The sequence below is a fragment of the Callospermophilus lateralis genome, unplaced genomic scaffold, assembly GCF_048772815.1.
Source record: "Callospermophilus lateralis isolate mCalLat2 unplaced genomic scaffold, mCalLat2.hap1 Scaffold_43, whole genome shotgun sequence".
NCBI classification, from domain to species: domain Eukaryota; kingdom Metazoa; phylum Chordata; class Mammalia; order Rodentia; family Sciuridae; genus Callospermophilus; species Callospermophilus lateralis.
In genome coordinates, this window is record NW_027514380.1 from 9,512,138 (window position 1) to 9,533,501 (window position 21,364).

A 21,364-nucleotide genomic window follows, 5' to 3' on the forward strand; every position below is an offset into this window, starting at 1 on the left:
CCTAGTTTACCATAGATTCTAGTGGCAACTAGAAAAGACTAAGTCATATAGGATATGTTTTATCTTATGTCAACTACACTGTGTTTTAAGTTTCTAGAAATTACTTCACCTGAACCCAAATCCTTATCAATTGGTCAGAAAAAATAAAACTGCTTACTTTTCATTCTGTTCTAAAATATTTTCACATCCACCTATCTCATAGACCCATGATTCTTGGAGTTTTCTAATAAATAGGTGATCATATTCTACTAAACTATTCCTTCAATTGGCTCTAATGTCATCCTTTAAAGTCATTCTTGAAATAGTTAATCAATGTTTGGCATTCTAGTAGATTTTATTAAAATGTGGCTTGTAAATAGAATTAGATATTCATAGGCAGGAAGGATTAAATAAACAAAAGATGAAAACTATATTGATGCCATTAGAAAAGCTACAGTAAAATAAAAAGTGCAATAAAATAATTAAAATAATCACTAGACACAAAAATTTTAAGGATCTTTACTTGGTAAACTGAATTAATTTTATGAAGGACGAAACTGAGAAAACATCCTTAGAGACTGTAGAAAAGGATATAGAGATAAACATTATCCTAAATGGTAGGCATGAAAAGCAGCGTAGATATTAAACATGGTTTTATTAAATAGTTGTGACTCTAATTAGGAGCTTATCTCCTTGGTAGGATGAAACAGTCATAAGAGATTATCCTTTTTCCACAGGCAACCAAAAGTCAGAACATTTGGTTAAAAATTCTACTTAAAATTGTGGATGTGAAAAAATATAAATTAAGAAAGGTAAAGAAAATAGCGAGATCTTCATAGGAAAAAGGACTTATGCTTGTTCTCTTTTCTGTTAGAGTGGTAAATCTCTTAGTTGGGGTAAAAACATCTTGGATTGCTTGTACCTTTAACAGCTCTACATTGTCTAACAAGAGAAATTAAAGCAAAGAATACTCTACCCACAGCTCCACCTGCCAACTATTTCCATGGCTCATCAAATATGATTATGTCTTCTTTCCAGTGGTTGTAAAAGTATCTATAATTGTCAAAACTCAATGAACTGAGAGCTTACAATCTGGTGATTTTAATCTATATAAATTGTGCTTCCATATTATTTAAAAAAAAAAACTTATGAATATGAAGACTTCATTGGAAGAAAACAGCTCAGTAGACAACATAAAAAGAGAAAATGTTTAAAAATGAAAAAAATCTAGGAAATCTAATATATGAGTAAATAGTAGTAAAAACATAGCTGGCTCTATGGAGAAGGAATGATTGTAGAAAGTAAAATTACCACATCCTTCATGGCTGTGAATTCAGGTTCCCAAATCAGTCAGTGTGGAAATGGAGAAAAGACAAACCGACACACATACAGAGAAAAAGTTGGGTCTTGGTGTTTGACTCCTCCCTGGTAGGGAGGTGGCAACATACAACAAGCTTAGCATGTTTGTGATATAGGTATAAGCATCAAAAGGATTTATTATGAGGAAATTTCTTCAAAGTCAGGAGATCCAGGGTCATGAGTATGAGCAGCCCAATTATGATTATCATCTTTCGCCCATAACTTTCTACACCCAACAGCTGGAGTCTGAACCACAAGATCAAGAACTGAATAGGCCTGTGGTTGGCACAGGATCTCCTATTGAACAGAGTGTCACCATACTGGGAAGAATTAAATCAAAACACAAGAAAAGCATTGCCTCTGTCATAGGACAGCTCAAGACCCAGTACAGTTGCTGTTTCCAACAGAAAATAATGCAATAAAATGTTGAGCTGTACTCTGAAGAATAGTGTCCATCTTCAGACTTAAAGTATTTCTTAAGTCATGCTTTATTTTCCTTTTTTTTTTTTTTTTTGGTACTGGGAATTGAACCCTGAGACACTCAACCATTGAGCCATATCCCCGACCCCTTTTATTTCTCGTTTTGAGACAGGGTCTCACTGAGTTTTTCAGGGCCTTGCCAAGTTGCTGAGGCTGGCTTTGAACTCATGATCCTATTACCTTAGCCTCTTAAGTCTCATACAGGAGTGTGCCACCACACACAGTAAAGCTACAGTAAAATAAAAGGTGCAATAAAAGAATTAAAATAATCATTAGACACACAATGGTTAAGAATTTTTACTTGGTAAACTGAATTAATTTTGTGAAAGACAAAACTGAGAAAACGTCCCTCAAGACTGTAGAAAAAAATATAGAGATAAACATTATCCTAAATGGTAGGTACAAAAATCAGAGTGGATATTAAACTTAGTTTTCTTAAACAGCTGTGATTCTAAATAGGAGTATGGCTTAAGTTATGCTTTCTGAATAAATGAATGAATGAATGAACGAATGAGTACCTACCAATATATGTGCAAAAATAGAAGCCATAAAAGTTAACATAATTAGGCTAGTGACTCCATTCCAAAATATAAATAAATAAATCTTCCCAAGTATCATATACACATAACATATTACACGGAGAGAAAAATTAGAACATAGTTGCCATCACACTTGTAATAGTTTCTTGATGTCAGAAAACGATGAGAGATAATTATAATTCTATAACTTAAAACATCTTTATATATCATCTATCATATCACATTCCTTTATGAGAATATAATGAATATATCTAAAAAGATGCATGAAAACAGATAGTAAAGCAACCAAGAAGTTTTTGAGTAAATTCTTTCAGATTGTGTATTTTTTGATGTAATGAAAAGTAATTCAGATTATGCATTTCAAGACTGGGGAAAAAGGGAATTTAAAAATTATGAATAATGACATGTTCACTACACTCCAGAATTTTATATGAATTTTAAAATTTGTGATTAGTTATATTTATAATACGGTTATTTTAAAAGATTTATATAGTTATCAAAGTTTATAATAATTCTATAGGTGTATTAGTACACAGAATAATTTGATGCAGAATGATTTTAGGCATAGTGTACATTAAGAACAACTAGAAGTAATAAAATAAGATTTAGCAATTCTTGGGTGTAGATATTTAATATGATCTATAGAATTTCAGAATTAAGAAGTGGGTAATTAAAAAAGGAATAGCATTCTAAACATGATATATAGTGGAGTATTTGGGATTATAGTCACAAATAAAATACATAGAAAGGGGAAGAAGTGAAATAAATAATTATGTTAATTTGGACTATTAAAATGTAAGATTAAACTATAAACTACCTATTGTAAATTGAAAAAATATAACAGATGAGTATACTATTTGATTATATCATGTATTTACAGATAATTTAAGGTATGAAAATGGTATTGGTGTAATTTAGGAGAATATTCTTTTATTTCAGATTTATATGTCATATTATTTGTTAAGTATAATTTACAAAATTTGAAATATTGTTTGAAGTATTATGGCTAATTGGTGTGAGAAAATGACATGATATTTTAGAAAAATAATAAAATCCATGTTTGTGTGTGTGTGTATTTTCTTAGAAATTTTTTTAAAATGATTAAATTTTAGGGAATGTAATTTCTATATATGGTGCAACTGCATTTATTCTGAAATTGAAAATAATTCTGCCAACAAAAGTCTTCTATAATAATGTAGAAGAGAGACCATACATAATTTGTTATTGGGTAAACATTAACAGATCACAAGCACATAAGATTCAGAGGAAATGATCACAAATTAGAATAAAATATCACATAATTTAAATAGCAAATCAATAAACAAGAAATCTTATTTCTGGGGGAGCCGGGAAGCTAGTCCTTGTGACAGTCCTCTGTACATCTCAAAAGAGTTAATCCTGAGTTAATTCAGGATATGCTTTTTTACTATCTAGTACTTATTTAGTCTGTGGCATTGGAAATATCTCTACATTTTTGTAAAAATATGAGGTTGGTCTTAATATCTAGAGAGGTTCACTTATGTTCCCATAGTTAGAGTAAGAACTTAGATACATTATGTTTTCAAAGACCTATTTTAGGAAAAAGGGAGGAGGAGAACCATCACTTTTTCCATTGTAAACAGAGGAAATCATGTTAAATTACTCTTACAATTCCCCTTTTGTAAATATTTTATGATAACACTATGATTTTTCCAGTTTTTTCACTGTGTGTTTTAATTTTTTAATGGGCAATGAAATACTAGCAAGTTCATGACAAAAGTAGAAGAATAAGAAATTGAGTCACACAAGGAGAGCGAAGTAATCTCATTGAATAGCTCTAAGCCCAATAAAATGCTTCTTGAGTGCATTTCAAGATCTCAAAACTTCAGTTTCAAACACCTCAAGAGAGAGTCACAGTCCAGTCTTCTTCAGGTAATGGATTTACCCTGGAAGCAGGAATTGGGGTTTGCTTTTCATTTTGATGGTAGTATGCAAGAAAGATATTAAGAATTCTTTTTAAGGGTTATTGTATCCCAGTCCTTCTTCACTCTTTTACTTTACTTCCCAGATGTCAGGACATTGATGGTTTTCTCTGCCATGTGCATCCAGCATGTTGAACTGTCTCATAAAAGAGTCCCAAAACCACAGGGTCAAGCAACAGAAACCTTTGAAACCACTCATCTAAATGAATCTTCCTTCGATCTACTCTAATTGTTTGGGGTAATTTTTCACCACGATGGAAAGCAAACCCACATATAAACCTAGCTGAAGAAATCCCACATGGTCAATTTGCTGAATCTTAGCCAATAAATTCTGAAGAGTTTACTTATACCACATGTGTAGGGGGGGGAAAAAGGTGACAGGGAATATAAGAGACCATATGATTTTACATACATTTGTAGATTTCTTGAATAATAGTGGGAGTTGTTTTGTTGGACTCCATAGACATTTTTTCTATCAAAACTAGATCTCTGTCAAAAGAGAATATTCCACTCTTTAGAAATTTGCTTTTTAAAAGGGAAACTTGGGGCTGGGATGTGGCTCAAGCAGTAATTCTCTCGCCTGGCATGCGCTGGGTGCTGGGTTCCATCTTCAGCACCTCATAAAATAAAGATGTTGTGTCCACCAAAAACTGAAAAATAAAAATTAAATAATTCTCTCTCTCTCTAAAAAAAATTTAAAAAAAATAAATAAAAGGGAAACTTTTTAGTTATGCATACAATAGTTAATAGCATCTCTCTTGGCTTTTGAAGGTGGGGGTTGAAGTTATTTATCACCAGGTTTTGGTTATAAATGGTCAGGAAAATATAAACTATTGGCATAATTTAGCTGTTTGACACAGAACTCATTTATTTATATGTTTTAAAACAATTTCATTGCCATTGGTTAATAAAAAAAAATAAGAAAATTTGATGTGCAATCCCAATTGAAAATTGCTGTCTTAGAGGAAAATATTAAATTTATATTAAAGAGGTGAGGTTGAATCATGGTTGTGTTTTAAAAAGAATGCTAAATCATTAGTGGTGGTGCATGTCTGTAATCCCAGCAGCTTGGCAGGATGAGGCAGGAGGATTGCAAATTCAAAGTGAGCCTCAGCAAATTAAGGAGGCCCTAAGTAATTTAACAAGACCCTGTCTCAAAATTCAAAGCTAAAAAAAAAAAAAATTTAAAGAGTTGGGTATGTGGCTCAGTGGTTAAGCCCCACCCTCCCAGGTTTAATCCCTAGTATCAAACAAATAAATAAACAGAATAACTCAAATTATACATTTTACAGCTATACCTTAATATTACTTGGAAAAGTATCAACTAGACTATCTTAAATAGTAATGAATCAGGAAATGCTAGCGCATTGGAAAATATCCTGAAAATTTCCCATATGGCGTGGACTTTGTTTACCTTAAAATTGTAGTCCTGGAAATTTTACCTTCAGAGGAAGCAAAGACTTTCTTCAGTATTGACAATTATTCCCATGATCAAAAGTAACATATTAAATAATCTCAGTTACTTCTGTTGTATTCTTTAATAATATCAATGAATAAATGTAATTATTTTTTCAGGTTTCTTTTGAGAAATCTCAAAGAAGGAGGTTTAAAAGATGTCCTGAATTCTTTTGCAATCCTTCCTTCTAAATTAACAGTTCAATTTTCTAAGAAAAAAAAATAAAGATGAAGTTTATGATTTCAGCACTTGATTAAAATATGTCATGAGTTGTTGAGAAACAATTCTTGGTTATTTAGTCAAAGTGACAATAAAAGAACTCAAAGGTAGACATAAGACCTGAGATGATTATAAAGAAAGCCATTCTAAACATGAGAAGATTTTGCTTTCAAATAAGGGACATAATGTAAAATCCACATAATGAATAAAATATTTATCCAATAGAACACAGAACCTTTGATATCTCTGCAGATTACAAAAAAATAAAGAAATCACTTTATTACTTATGAATAGCAGATCATATTCCAAAAAAGCCATTTAACAAGATGGAAATAAAATTCCATTTTTTCAATCAGCATAATAATTGTTACAACAGGAAACAGCTTTTGTGGGGAGGGATACAAAAAGCCTTCAAGTTGTAACCAACTTTGGCAAATGAAATTCTCTTTGTGTATGTTTTCTGCAACTTTTTATACTATACTCTTTCAGTTTTTTAACCATCACTTTTATTTTTTTTTTTTTTTGTTTTTCATTCTGGGATAATCATTCATTTTACTTTCACACAATTCTATTTTCCCCCTTAATAAAAGGCATCTTATATTCTTTTCAAATAAATAAATAAAAATTTCTTCATGCCTCTGTTAATCCTAGCAGAGTCTCACTCACTCATACTGATTATAATGTTTACTGAGGTCTGAAAGTTCGTAATTTATATTTTGAAACCCTCATCCCTGAGGTGAAGTTTATTTGAAGGTGGGGTGTTTGGGTGGTGACTAGGGCATGAAGGCAAAACCCTAATGTGGGAGATAAGTGCACACATACAGGGGCTCCCAGAGTGAGTTCAGCTCTTCCATCATGTGAGCTCATATTAAGAAGGGGCCCTCTGAAAATTGAGAAACAAGTTCTCATTAGCACAGGATCTGTTGGCACATTGATCTTGAACTTTTCAGCTTCCAGAGTGGTAAGAAATAGGTTTCTGTTCTTTATAAGCTAATCTGCTTATGGGTTTTTATTACAGAAGCCCAAATTAATGAACATAGCATTGAACCAAAATAAAACTCTTTCAAAATAAATCTAGAGAATCCATACATTCATACAAAAGCACTGTGTAAAACATTAGAAGAGGCCATGGACACACATGGCAGAAAGTTCTTCAAACATGTTCCTTATAATGCAAATTCTCACAGTGGAAAAATGAACATTGTTATTTACAGACTCAAAAGCACAGTCTTGCTTTTCCTTAACAATTTAAATGAATTGGTGTTTAGTACTTTATATTTCTGGATGCTATTTTACTTAAAAACCATGTAAAGATTGATGGGTTTTTTTAGCCTTATTTTAGAATTAATTCACCATTTTTAAAATAACCCCCAACTCTTGGAATCTGTTTACATGTTGCAAATGTAACTACTGTCAATTTGATTTTTATACCTAAATATATGTTTTTTTAACATTTTTAATATTAAAGTTAACACTACATAAGAGTACTGCTGCTGTGTTGAATAGTAAACCTCTAAAAGTTTAAAAACACAATATCTAGGTAGAATATAAATGTACACTAACATCATATTTAACATTCTTAATCAGAGTTGGCACAGCTGTTTATATTAAACCAAAATTATCAAATTAGCTTCACATTTCAGAATTTTACCTTCAGTATACACATTTAGAGTCTTAAAATACTTTGAATTTATTTCCATATTAATACTTTCCTAAGACATTGAAAGTATTATAAGTTCAATTTTATTATTTTCTTGGGGATTTATTAGTATTCAATTTGTATCTGTTTTCCTCAGCAAGTCAATTTGAATAAATCTTCTTTAATTCAAGATGTTTTACAACCTAATTTATCAGTATCATTAGGACTTTGGAAGATATTATACATTCACACAATGTCTTATTGATGAAGACCTTTCCTGATTATGGACACAAGGAGTCAGAAAGACAGTGAAAGCTAATTACTTCAATTTTAAAATTTTAGTCATGGATCAAGTATAAATACAAAAATACAGGGCTCTCCAATAATATAGTTTTCTTTATTTAAGTAAGTTAGTAAACAAGTTAGTCTAAGTATCACCTCTTAATAGGCAAGAATTCTAAATTGATTTGAGTTAAGATACAAATACTCAAATGAGAAACCTAACAGCAAGAACAAAATAATTTTTTCTATCAGGTTGCTCAGAGGGATTAGATCTCTCTAAACCATTCATCTAATTTGTTGAAAAAGATCATCAAGTGGCAGAACCTAATTTTCAGTGAGAAAAAAAAATTAAAATGGCAAACAAAACAAATAGGTGAAAATTTAAAATTTGAAAAACAGAGTTAACAGAGTACTATTAATGCTTCAGTTTGATCCATAGAAACCAAGAAAGAATACCTTATTTTCACATCAACCAGATAGTGAACTTAGGTGGCAAAGTTTCACAGACTTGATGGTTGATTCCATTGGGCATTTCAGAGGGAGAACTCCCAAATTCTTAAAAGATAATTTTCAGAAAAGTGCCGCAGTCTCTGGCTGGGCACAAATCATGAGTCTCCACACAGCTTGTAGATTCAAACAGCAATTCTTTATTCCCGAACTCACACCGTCTACAAACAGGCTCTGGGGGAATCCACGTTTGCTGCCCAAATCCACTCCACATGGGCTTCTGTCTCCCAAAATATACTCTCTGACCCTAAGCACTCAAGAGGAACTCAGCAGCAGGATACGCCCTATTCTAAAGGGGGAACACCCTAATCTCCTATTATGCTAAACTGCCCTATTCTAAAGGGGGAACACCCTAATCTCCTATTATGCTAAACTGCCCTATTCTAAAGGGGGAACACCCTAAACACGGATCCTGCCCTGGTCCTTGAGCAAGGTCACCTTTCAGAAGTCCTTCCACTAGACAGCATGGGAGTAAGCTGGCAAGGAATTTGTCATACCTACTTGGCTGATGGCTCCCAGCAGAAAAGAATGAAAATGGATTAACATTAAGAGTCATATTTTATCATATGTATAAGTGAACTAGACAGTGTTATTAACTATTCAAAGGAGAAATGCAAAAGCACAAATTTAGGCATATTAACAGCAATGTTGAAATGAATCACAAATTCACTTAATTCCCTGAATTATTGTATGCCTTGCCCTTCTAGTTCTTTTATAACTAATATTATTCTTTCTAAATGAGCTCTTGTCAAAGGATATTGTTTAGACATGGCCACAGCTTATATCTTTTGATAAGTAAGCTATTCCTTTGACTGAACATCTGTGATTAACTTTTACTTATCTTCCTAGGGATTGAAAATGATGCAACAAATTTTTTAGCTCAGAGTTCAGAAAGGAGAGAGAACCACTCTTCCCTATTTTTTTTTCCTCAAAGAAACCATGTAACTTTATGTTGCTTATGTTCCAATGACACTTCATTCTGAATGTAGAAAATGGTGTAGTAACTTAATTTGCAACACAATTCTTTACTCAATGGATTTTACAGAAATTTCAGGACAAATTATAATGTCTATGCCTTTCTCAAAGGACCTCTCTATCTGAAGGCAGAGTGAAAAACGAAAAAATAGAAGACTTACAAGAAATGTAGACACGCTATATTGATCTTTATCAGGTGTAAAAATGAGCATTTTCAGTAGAAATGGCATAATAAGAAATACCAATATTTATCAAAAAAAAAGGCAAAGAAAGATTAATGGAGGAAAACTTAAACTGCTGCCAACACTTCCCCCAAATTCCAGCTTCAATGTGTGTGTTTGTGTGTTTGTGTGTGTGCATGTGTGCCCATATGCTGAAGATTGAAACAGGTGGGTGGGGAATGCTTAACCACTGAGCCATATCTCCAGCTCTTTTTAATTTTTTTTTTTTTTTTTTTGAGACAGGGTCTTATTGAGTTACTAAGGCTGGACTCAAACTTGAAAACTTCCTGCCTCAGGCTCCTAAGATATTTGGATTATAGGCATGCAGTACTATGCCCTGCCCCAAAGTGTCAATTTTAAGACACTTTCAATTATTCCTTGGTGAATGGTTGTATCACTCTGGGATTTTATTTCTGTCTCTTGTCTGTGCAATATTTACATTTATTTCTACAATCCTTCTTCCAACATCCTGGCTTCTTACAATAATGACAACTGTCTTTTTATTTTTTTTTTCCTTTCAGAGTTTGATTAGGTAAAGTGTTATTTCCAGTAGTAATAATCTTTTTTTTTTGATATTTTGAACTAAAACAGTTGGCAAAAAGCTCAAAGAAAAGAGTTTGAAAGGGAAATTTTGATCTTCCTGAATCCATTCCTGTAGTTTGAGAAAGTTTATTAACAAACCACTATTGAATATTATCAGGAGCTCATGTGTTTTCTAAACAAAATGATGTGCTCACTCTTTCTAGCTTCTATTTTGCAGAAAATCTTCTTGTATAAGTTCACAACTCTTTTGGTGGGCTTTGTGTTTTCTACAAGATTTTTGTTTTTAGGAATGATGGATAATTAAACTTTTATGGCTCTTCTTAATTGGATGTATTGCTATTTTTTTCTCCCAATGTGTTTATGCAAACAACATGCAAAATATTCTTGTAGCAGAACTTCACACAGCAGATAACAGGTGTATCCAGGTGTAGACTTATTGGCTGAAAACCCTGTGTGGCATACTTTCACAACTCATGAAGTGCTTTCCAAAGCACAGAAGAGAACCCTGAAAATAATGATATCATCTGATGAATCAGGAATATTTCTTTTCAAGTTTTCAGGTCCTCTAGATAGATCCTAGTAGCTTCTCAGTGGCATCAGATTCAATGGTGATCCAATTTGAATAGTCTTGTTCCTTGCATTGTGGCAAGGGAAATATAGTTATATGGCAATGTTTTTCCCTTGTGTGTATATGCATGAATGTGTATACATATTAGTCTAATTACTCTTTTGATTATATTTTTATAAGTGAATGCCATCACAATTGCCATCCTGACATATTTACCTAAATAGTCTTTTAATAGATTCTCAATTATCCCCTGCCCCAGAAATTTCATTACTTTTGCTTTTCTACTTATGTGGTCTGTAGAAAGAATCTTGTAAGTGGACTCTAAGCACAAAGAACATATACTCCAATCTTCTCAAACTGAGTCAGAATTTAAAAAGTCAATCCCTCATTCTTTCCTTTAGAGAAATTTCTCAAGGAAAAAAATTCCTCATCTAAAAGACACTTGCTTTCCAATAGATCCCCAGGGTTTAGCCTCAGGCAAAGACAAAGAGAGAAAGACAAGAGACCAGAGGGGTGGAACTGTCAGAGAGAGGAATAAGCTGAAGTTTCCAGCTTTTAGAGAGGGAAGATACTTGAAATTTGCACATTTCATTCTCTTTTTTCAACATTTTCTTTTTTAAATTTATTTATTTTTTATTACAATTCTTATTACACATATAGAACACTATTTTTCGTATCTCTGGCCGTTTAGTTTCTTTTCACCTTCTTTTCTGTAATGGTATTTATGCCATGGATAATTGCAAGAGTTTGGCCTGTAAATTTTTAAAGTGCCCTCACAAATAAACTAATTTATTAATGTAAATCAAGTGAAAATGTTCTTAAGGACTCAGTAAAGCTAGATTTTCCCATATCTGGTTCTAATGTGATAGAAAACATTGAAGGCAACATTTACATATTTTTCTACTATTAAAACTAATAGTGATCCTGATTGATATGGTTTCTGTGTGTAAAGTATTCTCCAAAAGATCAAGCATGAGAAAATGCAAGAAGGTTTAGAGAAGAAATGACTGAGTTATGATAGCCTTAACCTAATCAGTGAATTTATCCCCTGATGCAATTAACTGAGTGGTAATTGAAGGCAGGTAGGATGTGATGTGGCTAGAGGAGGGAGGAGGTAGGTTATTGGGGGCAAGCCTTTGGTGTATATATATATATATATATATATATATATATATATATATAATATATATATATATATATATATATTATATTTATATAAATATATATATATATTTATATAAATAGCTATTTTGTATGTGGCAAGTGGAGTATCTCTCTCTCTACTTCCTGATGATCATGTGAGCTGCTTCCCTCTGCCATACTCTTCTGCCATGATGTTCAGCCTCATCTGGAGCCTTGAAGAATGGGACCAGCTGCCCACAAATGGAGACCTCTGAAATTGTGAATCTCCAAATAAATTCTTCTTCCCCTATAATTGTTCTGGTCAGATATTTTAGTTGCAGCAGCAAAAAAGCTGACTGAAATACTAATGAACCAGGAATAGCAGGCTTACTCAATAAGATAATTTATAATTTGGAGGGAGCTATCTATCTGTTTAGTATTCCTAAAAGAAGAGAGAGTTAGAAGGGTGATTTTTATAATTCAGTGTCTCATTGACTGTTGAATGGCCACAAAACCTTCAGCTGGTCCATTCTATTCAAAAACTGCCAGACTACCATATGTTTTGAAATACTGTTGGGGAAATAAGATGATCCTGTCGATAAAAGTACTCCATTTTAATATGGAAGAAGGAGAAAACACAGTTTAATATTGACTAGACATTAGTGGATTATATGCATATAAGGTAGCATGAAAGTGATGATAAATTTAGGAATATTTCTCACATAATTTATGCATACTAGAAGATAAAACTTTAACTTTTCTTGTCTCCCTATAGACAAAGTCATACCGGTGACATTTTCCCTTCCCTTCATGAGAGATATCTCTGACCTAACTCTACACATAGGTGTTTGCATATGGAGAGGTTACTTGGACCATGATGTTGGACATCTCTCTATGGAAAAAATCTGAGACTGGGCTTAATTCCTAGAGAAATGTATCCATTTCCCAAATGTTACAGAAAGGATTCACATTTGCTGACCATCAAGGACACTATAAGGATAGGTAAAATGATCTTGCTTTTGAGAAATGAAAAAATATTTTCATTTACTCTTTCAGATTACATGAACAAATAAATACTACAAATTTAAAATAGCATACTAGAATTTATGTTTCTGGCAAGACAGATAAAATTTTCTTCATTCTGCCACAAATATAATTGAGAACAATGTGTTCTGTGTCCTATCTAAAACAGACACAAATTTTCTGAATTACGTGAAGATAAGAAGGTTTAAGGGCAATGGACCTCAGGATATGAGAATGACATGATGGCGGGATTCTTGGGTAGTTTTTCAATCTTATTGTCCAGACTTGGAGCTCAAGCAGTAGCAGCGATAGACAAATGTCAATGAGCATCGATAAAACAAGCTGCAATGAAATGCCTTTTCTCACTAGGCAAAGGAATAGAAAACAGGGAGCTTAACTTCTAAACAACTAGAAGTTAAAGTACCAGATAAATGTGACAGAAAGGCACTGTGTCCACATCGTTTTTACTCCATAAAAATCTAAGTGAGAACTGAGACTTCTAGTTGGTCCAAACTACAATGAAGAGTCACAACACATTTTCTGGGGTGCTATGGGAGAAGGTAAAAAATATACCATATTTGTATGCTGAAACTTCAAAGTGTCAGTGAATTTTTTTAAAAAAAATCTAAGTGGAAATATATTCAATGTTTGTGGGTTAGAAATGATATCATAAAAAAAATCAACTTTCCCTAGATTGGTGTATAGTTAAATTCAATTTATAGCAATGTTCTAAAACATTATTTTATTAAAGAAACATTTTCTTTAAGATTGTATTAAAAGACATTGAAAATAGAATATCTCAAACACTTCTTGCAAAGAAAAATGAAGTACAATAATTTTGTATACTTTTTAAATCTGATTGTATAACTTTAGTAGTTAACACTCCATGTTGACACTCTATATTGACAAAATGATACATACCACAGAAAAAAGGGAGACAGCATAGAATCTAGAGGTATTCCAAACCAATTGTGCCAATTGATTTTTAATTCAGTTGCAAAAGAATTACAATATAATAAATATGTTCTCTACAAAAATTATAATGGAACAATTGAATATTCATAATGAGAAAAATAAAACAAAACTCAGTTTAAAGTTTATTAGGTACAAAAACAAGCCTAAAATTAATAACAAATTGAATATAAAATAAACTATTTAAATAAAAGGATAAGGAAAAATATTTGGCATCCAGTGCTAGGCAAAGAGTTTTTAGATTTGAATTGAAAACCTTCTTCATTATATATAAACTTGAAGAGTATTGAAATTAAAATATCTCTCTTTGTGAAAGATATTGCTTATAGAAAACAAAAACAAGCTATGTATGGGGAGAAAATATTTTCAAATCATATTTAGTCATGGACTAGTAACTGAAATACATTAAGTACTTTTAAAACACATCAACTAAAAAAATTTTAAAAAGAAGAAACTTAACTCAATTTTATTTGGGTAAAAGATTAGAGTAGTCTTTCACCAAAGTTTATCTACAATTGGGAAATAAGCATAAAAAGAGATGTTCAACATCATTGACTATTTGGGAAATGTAAATTAAAATCAGTGATATATCTCTCAACACATTATTGGTAAGAATAAAATATATGGTGACAATTCCACATATTGGCAAAAAATGTGAAGAAACTGGATCACTCATAAATGTCTGACTGGAAAGCAAAATGGTGCAGTTAGGCTGGAAAAGAGTTTGGTAGTTTATTGTGAAAAAAGGCATGCAAATATATGTCACAGTGATATATTTGGATTTTGCACTTTCATGCAAAGAATTTCATCTTATCAAAATTTTAATTTCTGTGTACATCAAAACCTGTATATTACTGTTCATAGAAGCTTCACTTAAGCCAGCCAGAAATTGGAAGCTGATATTCTTCAAAAGAAAGGTTTAACATTGGCCCATTGTACAACAAACTACCATTCCAACCACTTCAATGAATCTAAAGTGAATTATGGTGAGTGAAAAAAGGAAATCACCAAAGTTTCCATATTTTATGATTCTATTTTTATGATTTTTTTCAAATAATAAAGGTCACATAAATAGGGACCAGATTAGTATTTGCCTGGGGATAATAGCTGGTGTTTTGAAATGGGTTAGTTATAAAAATGTAATAGCATGGTTGAGGTATAATTCATTGGTAGAACATAAAATGATTAGCAAGTGTGAGTCCTGTGTTCAATTTCTACCATTAAAAACAAAACAAAAATGACCTGCAGTTTTGTAAATGTTCTTTATCTTGATTTAGTTAACACTAATGGTTGTGGTTGTGATACTATTATGTAGTTTCTAATATGTAATTTGGGGGAACCTGGGTAGAAGGTACATAAAATTTCTCTATAGGAGTTCTTACAATTGCATTTGAGTCTATGTCAAAACTTAAAACTTAAGAAAAAAACAAAATGTGATAAAAACTAATAAGCCAATATTAATTTCAAAAAGTTTGAATGTAAAACCACCCATTATTTTTGTCATATTGTTCTGTTTTGCTTGAAAAAAGGAAAAACTCATTGTTCTACTTTTGTTTCAGAAAATTGTAGGATCCTGAGAATACCCTAAATGAAATGAAAGACTGTTAAGAAAAAAATCTAAAAAACACCTCTTATCTAAATAACCATGCTGTATGGAGAGATGATGCCTGTATACTTTGGATTCTCAATGTCCTCCAAGACCAATATGTTGATGTTTTGTTTCCCAGTCTGTGGCACTATTTGATGGCAGTGTAACATTCTGGAGATTTTCCTGATTGAAAGAAGTTAAGTCATTAGGTAATTCCCGTTTCTCTCTTTGCCTCCTGGATGTCGTGAGGTGAGAAGCTTCCACCATTATGATACGCTTCCACTATTCATTCTGCACCCCCTTTTCCTTCATAGACACCTACACTAGTTGTGGTTCTTTACCTGATGAAATGACCCAAACCTTTATCTCTGAATGATTTGAGTCACTTCTAGTCAGGTTTATATTGATTTGTTCTAGTTTCTTATTGACATTCATCTCAAGACATGGTAGAACCTTAAAAAAAGGTATTGTGAGGTGAGTGTGTGTTTCTCAAAATTTATATGTTGAAGCCTAAGTCTCAATGTGACAATATTTGGAGTTGGAGTTGGTCCTTTGTGAGGTAATTATGATAAGATGAGGTTATGAAGGTTGGTTCACAAGATGAGATTAATGTCCTTATATAAAGAAGAAAAATAAGAGCATTGCCTCTACCTTTTTTCTTATTACATTTTTGGTAATGTTTTCCATGTATATCTTAAATTCTTATCATTAATTGAAACACATGTTTTATATGATAAAATATTAAACAACTTGTTGTTTTATATCTTCTCTATAAGTTTATTTATCTGGAATACACTTCTTTATGCCAAATATCAGATCTAAAAGTATTTAAAAGCTGCATTGAGGATTTATCTTTCACCCACTCAAAATATGGGATTTTTTTTTCTATAACCCTCCCAGTAAATTGATTTCTTTCACACATATACACCCACATGATTCATTAATTCTATTAGTAGCGTTATGTTAATGGGTAAAAGTTGATGTTCTATCTTTTCAAGAAGTTGTTACTTTCATTTCTTTGAAAAGTTCTAGAAAACATTACTGTAGTTCACTATTATTGGAATATACCATATATTGGTTGTTGAAAAAGAGAAAGATAAGTTTATGAAAAATATACTTTAGTAGATATATTTTTTTCAAAGCAAATCTACCAGAAAATATGCTTCTATATAAATATTCTAAAATATTTTATATCCTGAAATGCTCTTCATAGTATTGCAAAACAGAATGACTTTTCCACAATTCTGACAACTCTTTTCCATCCTTTCTAATGGAAATTGATCTAAAACTTGCTTTCCTGTGAAGGTTCTCTAACCAGTCAGTTTATCTTATCTCCTCTACTCACAGATGTTTACTCTTTATATCTCTTGCTTAATTACACTGACTGCAATATGACTGCCATTTGCCCCTATATCCTATAATATTGAATCTAATATGTGGCAGATTCTCATGAAATATTGTTTAATATTACTTTATATAAAATAATTCATTCTGCTAAAAAAAAATGGCTGTCTCAGCTTACCCCACAGTTACCTCTTCTGTATCACCAATAAATAACAAGGTACTCAGTTCTTCCTGGAATCAATGAAGAAGACATCTATGGAAAGGTTTTAACACAGTTTCACATTGGAAGATATGTTTGACTATTACCTTGTTATCTGGATTGACTAGTTAAATAAATGCCATTGATAAATAATATTTGAAGTAAATTAAAAGCAAAAATATTTTTATATTCTCAAATAAAATATACTTTGAAATTAAATATACTTTGAATCTTTTCACTCTTTTGGCACATTTTTATTTAAAAGTTAAACATACAATGAAAAAGTAAAACTAAATACAACTCGATATTTTTTAGTGTGTGACTGATGTTGGACAACAGTATAGTAAAATTTTTTTTTCAGCAGAAATACTCAGTGACTTCTCATGAATATAACCATGATTTTGAGTCATGCCAAATCCAAAAGCTTTGCAGGGCTGAGGCTCTATTCTTCCAGGTGACAGACTACAAATAGTGACAGGTAGGCTGTCTATAAGAAGCAGGAATCTCAGGAGCAATGCACACTGTGGGAGAGTATTAAAATAGAAGATCTTATTATATTTATTTAGCATGTATTTACAGAGTGTCAATATGAACAATCACTGTGAATGAAGAAGGCATGCAGTTTCTTCAGTGGACTCTGTCAACATACAGTACTTTTAGGGATTGTTATAAGGTTGACAATTTGAACAATGAAGATGCAAAAACCTATAAGAAGTGTATATAGTATAGCAAACAGCAAAGTGTAAAAGGGGAAGACACAAATACATGCATGTACAATTTTAAAGATGCAAGGAATACAGTTATTGCTGCTCAAGGATCTTTATCTTAGACAAGTATTATGCAAAAATGAAGAAGGATGGCTCCAAGACTCATCCAAATTGACAGTATAAATATCCCTCTAATCTCTTGTAGATTCCTGCGTTAGTTACTCATTAATACCTATTTCTGTGTCTCCAACAATAGAATGAATACAGCAGCCATAATCATTTGTGCAGTTCTCACCCTTCTATTCTATAAGGATATAAGTAACCCAGGTTTCCAGGTTTTAGATATGTGTCTCCTGTTACACATCAAGAAAACAAGTAGGAAAGTCCCCTCCAAGTGCACCAGGGCCATTGTGCATATGTTTGACCCAAATATTTGAAGAGTTCAAAAATCAAAGTGAGAGAATGTGTCAAAAAAATGAAAGTAAGAATGTCAGCTCAAGTGTATCATTTGCAATCAAAGAAAAGCAACTCACCTCCTATTTAGGAGAAAAGAGGCAAAGAGTGTGCCACAGTTAAGTAGGTTTTGTTATAAATGCAAACATCTTGCTGAGTGTGGGTAATTATGCATGCTTCCCATCCATTAGACTAATTCTGGATGATGGATGAAGAAGGGAGAGAGGTTGTCCTGGAAAAGGTGGCCCACAGGTGATTCTCAGAGAGTCACCTAGGTGTGGGCAAAACCCCCTGCTTCTATAAAATGCTTTGACAAAAAGGGATACTATATAACTGTAGTTTCAGGCCTTAATGATGTGGTGCTTTATTTTGCTAAAATAATATTTAAATATTTAAAATAAAGATTGCAATCTTGACAGAGTTTTGAAAGGATCTTTTTGCTGGTTGTCATAAAGCAATAACCTTCCCTAACACCTGTTTCTAATAAACAATAGTTTATATACTTCTTTCTGCTTATAGCAAACTAAACATTTAGTAATATTTATTTTTGCTGAATGTATGACTGTGCATTAGAATTGATTCAAATGTATTATTTTTATGCATTATAATTCTTTCTACTGAAATATTTGTTTGTCTACATGCACTGAGGCTAATATGTAAAAATTTATTAAAATTTATTATATTTTGCTGCTTGCTTTGTATGAATTTTTACTCATATTTACCTTGACTGCATGTGCTGTGCACAAGTTCATTCAAATTTATTGTGTATTATGTCTTGCTTTCTAGTTACCATCATTACTCAAATATATTACTATATTTGCTTATAGAGTTTTGTAGCCTAGTTTTTACTAGTATACAAATATACGAATTATTTCTGACTATGTAACTTTAAATTATTTTTCTGTGCTAGTATAATATTAATGTTTATATAAAACTTATGCTTTACTATAGGATTCTGTTATATATTAGACTATATTTACATCAACTAAATATGCTTTAAGCACAAAATAACTTTAAAATTCTTTTAAAGCTTTCTAGAAAAAGGTACTGAAATTTTATTTTTTAACAAAAAATTCCCTGTACATTTTTGTTAACTACTTGGTGTCTACATATTTTAAATTCTGAGAAGTATGGCCATTTCTGATAATGTAAGGAAATTATTCTCCTTAGGGAATGGAAAGAAATCAAGCATTTATTTTGCAGTGAATCACCATGTAACAATATCAAATATAGTGGCCTCATGGGGAACCAGAGCTATTTTTGAAAATGTAAAAATCTGTAAAATGGAGATATTACATCTCATTTTATGCCACTTTTCCAGGATGGGCACTTTCACAGTAAGTAAATAATATCAGATATACCAAAATGTAACTCAGCACAGGGGTGTCAGACCCGCTGACAATCTGTAATTCCTGGTACAGCAGAGATGCTCAAGAAAGACACACGTACACACACATTCAGTAGAAAATGAGCACCGTCTTTACTTTTCTCCTTCTTTTATACGGCATTGTGAATTAATACAAGGGAAAAGAAAAAACATCCTTTTGGCAGCTTAATCCTTACAAGTATGGATAAACATTCTCAGGAAAACTTTATTTAAGGTCACAGTGCTCCATATTTCTTATCAATTAACTTGTGGTTAGTTATTCCCAGGCAAACACATATATACACTTGGCAGAACATTATTTTCTCCTATCTTCTTAAGACAACAACAAAAACACAATTCAAAAAGTTTATACTTTCTCACAAAACTCTTTATTTTACTAAACACAACAAAACTTAACACTTTGTGTGCATGAGCACACACAGGGGCTCCAAAGAAACACTAAGATGTTTGTCAAAGATTCTCCTGGACAGTTTTGCTTAAGTCAGAAAGCAGAACAATGCTTTATGATATTTATTGTTTGTACCTAAAAATTATACTTATCTATTACTTACACAGTAAATGAAAATATTATAGATATGATATATATTATATCATTTCTGATTACTAGTTGTTAGTTAGATATTCAATAATCCATTGTTAATTTATAAACTCTGAGTCAACTACCATACCCTTTTCTCCCTTATGTTAAATTCTCACCAAAGTCTTTTGTTTATTGTTTGTTCTGCTGTCACTTTTTTATGTTTTCACATACCTGTCATTTTGAACACACTTCCTTTTCTAAGCATATTATTTGTAAGGCTATTTTGATCTTTATCTTTTACTTGATGTTAAGGTTTGTATATGAAAAACTCATGTGTTAGGCAACACAGGAATGTTCAGAGATGAAATGATTAGATGATGAGGGTTGTTACCTCATCAGAGGTGAATGGACTACTGGATGCTAACTGCAGGTAGGGTCAGGAATGAATGGAGGAAATAGATCACTGGGGAAGTGCTTTTGGGGATTCTATCCCCTCCCTGGTCCCCTCCCCACACCCTCCTCTCTGCTTCCTAGCTCTAGTGAGCTGATCATCTGTCCTCCGCACACTCTTTTGGCATGATGTTCTGTTTCTCCTCAGACCCAGAACAATGAAGCTAGACAACTGACTATACATTGAACCTCTGAAACCCTGAGCTCAAAATAAACTTTCCCTTCTCTAAGTTGTCCTTTATCTAGTTTAGACCTCTTAGAGTGATGATTGTTTTCTCCATTTGTATCATCCACCTACTGGCAGTCTTTTGAGAAGCAGTGGTGTGTCAGTATCTCTTCTTACTTCTTTCTAACTCCAAAGGTAGACTCAACACACATGTAAACACTTATTGAAACAAAACAAAACAAAACAACACATATTCAATGTTTTAAAGGAAAACACTGATTGACTGGTGTGGGGAGTTTTCATAGGACTTTTCTGCTCATTTTCCCAAGCTATTTTCCACTATGACTTCTTCATACTACTTACTATAGCTAAGTTAAAACTGCTTATTTCTTCATATTCATACTTTCCATTACCTTATCTACTTGAATTACTTAATTTTTCACTATCATCTTTTAAAATTTACTCATTACAAACACAAAATGAAAGTTGAATTTCATTACACAGAACCATAAAGAATCCTTAAAATTGCAAATTAGTATTCCCTCTTTGCCCTACCAGGTACTTTCTTACATTATAATTTTAATCGTTTTTTATGTATTTTCCCTATGTCACAGGCATAAGAAGGACAGGTGCTTATGCCCTTCTAGGACCCTGTGTCCAAGGAACACTCCATACATATTTGCTTAAAGAAAGAAATTTTGACAC